This window comes from Cariama cristata, unplaced genomic scaffold (assembly GCF_000690535.1).
Source record: "Cariama cristata isolate BGI_N322 unplaced genomic scaffold, ASM69053v1 scaffold9279, whole genome shotgun sequence".
Lineage (NCBI taxonomy): Eukaryota > Metazoa > Chordata > Aves > Cariamiformes > Cariamidae > Cariama > Cariama cristata.
The window spans coordinates 11,850-16,488 of record NW_009637395.1 but is presented as its reverse complement, the minus strand read 5'-3'; positions in this window follow the sequence as shown (position 1 = coordinate 16,488).

Below are 4,639 nucleotides of genomic sequence, written 5' to 3'. Positions count from 1 at the left end.
CAGGAATGCTTCAGCCTCTATATTCTGGATTTTCATGTGTCTGTTGGCAGTTTCTGTAATTGAAGCAGCAGATTCAAAACTCAGCACCACAAAATATATAATGAGGTGTAACAGTACCAAAAGTTTACTGGGTTAAAAGTAAACCTACAACTATTTTCTTCAGCAAATAAACCTTGACAGTAAAAGAAAAATTCTGGGAACAAAACCAAATATGCATCGGTTTGTTTTTTCCTTGAAAATAAACGTCCAGGTGCTTAGCTATCATCCAGAGAGCGAACATTTCAGCACACAAGGGAGTACACAAGAATGAATGAAAGGACTTTTGGCTCTTTTCTCTGCAATCGGTTGACAGGCTACACTCTATGTGTATTTTAATGGAGCCTAGGGATTACATGTCCTTGTCCCTCTTCAGATATGAAGAGAGCCAGCCATACCTGAGGCATTACTATAAGGACTGCAAGACAGAACCAGCAGCCAAAATGGCAGGCAAGCAAGCACTAGCACAGCTCTAGCGTGATCAGCACAAAAGTAAAACCACCTCTTTATTTCAGTCATCACTTTGTAGTGTTGCCTATCAACTTCAGGTTCAGAATCTGCCCCTGCATAAACATTGACCTATTGGGAATATCTATCACCTTGAGAAAGGGTTACTTCTTTCCTCCAGACAAGAAAGATGTGTGGTTTAAACCTCTTAGTTACCAAAATCTCCTTCCTATCTAGCTGCCAGCTAACTAGTCAGCTTTGCACAATAATCTAATAACATGAATTGCAGTGCATAATCTCTGGTGTTTAAAATTAAGATGCTGCTCACAGTTATGCTCAGCTTATCTGCACAGCTTTTCTGTTTCCATACTCCTCTTCTGATTTGAAATTATAGAAATGTATTTGCATTCAAGGTTCCTCAATATATTTTTTGTTTCTTTTTCTGTTTATCAGAAGGATATTTTCATCTCCTAGAGTCTGACACCATCCTGAAGAGCAAAACATTATAAACATTACAAGCAGTGTGCATTCAAATAAATTACATGTTTAAATGTGTCAGTTAAATTATAATGCTCAATTAGACAGCTAATTATGTCAAAAATGCAGTTGTGTGCATAAATTGATGGCCACTCCCCCAGCCTGCCTGGCTGCTTCCATTCATATATTGTCCCTTTATAAGCTTTCTCTCTCAAATATCACTTCGTGGAAGGTTTATTTAAGTGCAGTCATACACTGCTTTACTGTTCTTTAATTTTTAAAAAATCATTTCAAATACCACTCAATGTTCGCACTGAGTTTTACTACCTGCCATCAGAATTTTAATGGCAGTAGGATTTGTGGACCAGGTTCCCAGACTTCTCAGGGTCACATTCCTGAAGGGTTTTCCCTCTGTTTATGATGTCTTACTTTCCAGGATGCTTTTTAATCACCCTCACTGCATCATTTTACAATAAAAAAATAAATTTCTTTTAAATTTACATGCATAAGTGAATTTTACAGATGACCTTTTGAGTTAAAGAAGCTGTCCATGAAACCATAACTGACACACTTATATTTATAAAACACAGTATTAAACTTGCCATTGCACTCATTAATACTAGCTAGAACCTGGAAACCAAGTAGGAAGAAGAGTCTGTCAGCATCAATTAATCAAAATTTGATTTAAGGATAGTACCTCGGTATGACAAAATACATCCTCATATGTATTCGTAATATCTCATCCCACAATCATCATGCAAAATAGATCTTTTCAGATATATTCTCCATGTTCTCACCCTTCATTCGGTTTCTATAGGTTTACAACGTTTATTGGCAACCAAAGTGAAGCATTTATATACAGCAAAAATCCAAGCTCTCATAATTGATGAGATCTGTGAAGAGCTAAGCGATTTGTTTGGTGTTTCCAGACAGTTACATATCTCATTTCTTACAATATGAAAGGAATCATCAGTAGACTTCATCAGTAGACTTCATCAGTATCACTGTGTTAAAAATCTAGGCAAAATAAAGACAGTATGATACCACCAAACAGATAAAAGTAAACTCCACTCGAGCTCAGCATACAGCAGCATTTCAGGCAGTCAGCTGTTCTTTTCAGTTCTTATGTTCAGATAATACAGAAAAACTAATAGTGGGGGAAAAGAAACAAGCCTGACCATTTTACTTTTTTTCTAGCTTTTTGGTCTTTCTTCTGAATTGTCAGAGGTAGAAGTTTTATTTTAAGTTCTAAAACCATTGTCATACATCTTCTCCATACTGTCAGGCCATAAGAACCAAAATTATTTGTGAAAGTGTTCTCAGTCAGCACATATTTCCTGATAATCCATTTAAGATACCTCCCAGTGAAGAAAAAAACAGCTGAAATAACCCCATGTCTGTAGTTCTGGGTGTATATGGTAGTAAAATCCAGCTCCTTGAAACATCTAAAATTAATCTGGATAAGTACTGCAAATGACAATGTCTGAACCTACTCCAATTTTGACAACGCAAGAGACAAAATGATCTTTTGTATCTTTTTTTTTTTTTAAATTTATTACCTCTGTGGTCATTCAAGAAGTAAATCCTTCATAATTATGCTCTGCTTTGTCCTTTCAGGACTTGTAGTAGCTCCTCTGAAGTATCTTGACAATTGAAATTAGGGAATTCCAGGCTATGTTTTTTATGGTACATGCTACAAATTACTAAATTCCACTTTGGAACCAAGAATTCTGTTTAAGTCTCTTTTCAAAAATGGCATTAAAATTCACGCATCAATTTCTGACACGTCATTTTGAACCAGTAGTCGTGGTACAACAGACTCTTTGAAATATATAGAAGTAGAGTTAGTATTTATCATTTGGTCCTGGGTCTCTGAGCAGTGCCAGTCCGTCAGTCTACAGAATCAGAGAGTGACACTGAGAGGGGCTAGAAACTGCTTAGAGATTTTTAAAGGTTCTTATGACTGTCATTAAGCTTGCTGCTCCACAGCAGATTGAAAAATGCGAGAGGTTTTGCAGCTGAAGTCACGTGTGTGTTAAAGAGGATTAACATGAACAGGCAACTAGCAAATGCCAGTTTCTTTCTTTCCTTTTTTTTTAATCCTCCTTTCTTTCTATCCTGCAATAAAACCTTTTTTTTTTTTTGGCCTTCTATATATTTTCTCCCTTTTGGAATAACGCATACAGGAAGCTGGAAGTCATTTAACAGATGCATCTAGCACAACAAAATTCTGTGCTACAGACTCTGAGGATGCAGACTGCGTAGTAAATCTCACTCAAAGCATAGAGTATTAAATCACAGAACCACTGGAACAATGCAGGGTTACAACTGTTCATTTGCACAATTCAGTTGTTGCATGCTTATCTCTGCATTCTCTCATGTCCCCAGTGTGTATATCAACAAAACCTGTTCAGTCAGAAAAACACCTTTGGGTTAGCATCCAAAGTCATTGCAGACAGATATAAAAGAGAAGTGCTTTGGGTGAATCACACTAAAAGGCAGCCTCCACCAAGGGAGAAGGCAGCACTGCTGCTTTTGGACGTGGTGCAGCCCCATCTCATCAGTTGGCCAGCTTTCACCTTCAGCTACCTCTCCTAAACATTAATGGCATCACAGTTTGACCCAGTTCTAGAATTACTATTCACACACAGTAGGTTGGCCGAGCATGGCAAGAAAACCGGAGAAACAAACATTGTAACTAATATATCTCACCATTTTTCCGGGTCCGAATAGTTTAATCAATTAGTTGTATAATTCTTCATGTTGAAGCCTTTCCATGATAACCTGACGTGTTCCCCTGGTGCACTCTCAACTAAAAATAAGGGAAAGAAAATATACAATTTTTTTTTTTCTAGTGGAAAAAAAATGAGATCAGAGGTCTGTGGTTATTACAGAGCCAGTATTATTCATCTTTGTCTTCTAGGAACATTTCTTTTCCCAACAAAGAAGTAATTTCTGGTTACCTCATTAACTGCTGTATACCAGCTCAATGCCACCACCTCAAGGTCTGGTAAATCGAGTTTCCCAGCAAATGCCATCCACCTGCAGGCCACGAAGGGCTGACTACAGCTGCAGTTCCAAAGTTTCTTGACACAGAAGTTGCATCTGAATTACCACTGCTTTAATTGCCAGAACACATCTCCACCATGAATTTGCATAAGCCCTTTTCAGACATACTTCAACTTGGGGGAGAGGGGAATTTAAAAAAATGATGTTTTCTTTACTTTTGCTTGAAACTTTTTCTTTTGCTTTAGACCATCCACTCATATTAAAAAAACCACACCTCACACTGTTTAAATTCCTTGCTTTCAGTTTAGAGGGAAGTTTTCTAAGATGCTTTTTTCAACAACTTTAAGGAAAACTATGAAAAAAAGAAAAAAACAGACAATAAATCTTGGTCTTCACTGATTTCTATCATAGGATTTTTTTTTTCCATTATCATTCTTGAATATCATTCACAAAGCAATTTGACATCTGTACGCACTTAAACTATGAACATCTCAGCATTTCCCTTTTAAATTCCTCAGGAAGTAGTGGTCAGGTTTAAATGCCAAGGATGAGGAAGATAAATTTCTGAATGGGACCTCTGAGAGACAGATTATAGCACATTGTAACTATCACATTAAGTTTTCTCCAAGTGGAAAAAAAAGCAAAAAGTAAAGGAGACCCCTGGGTCTCT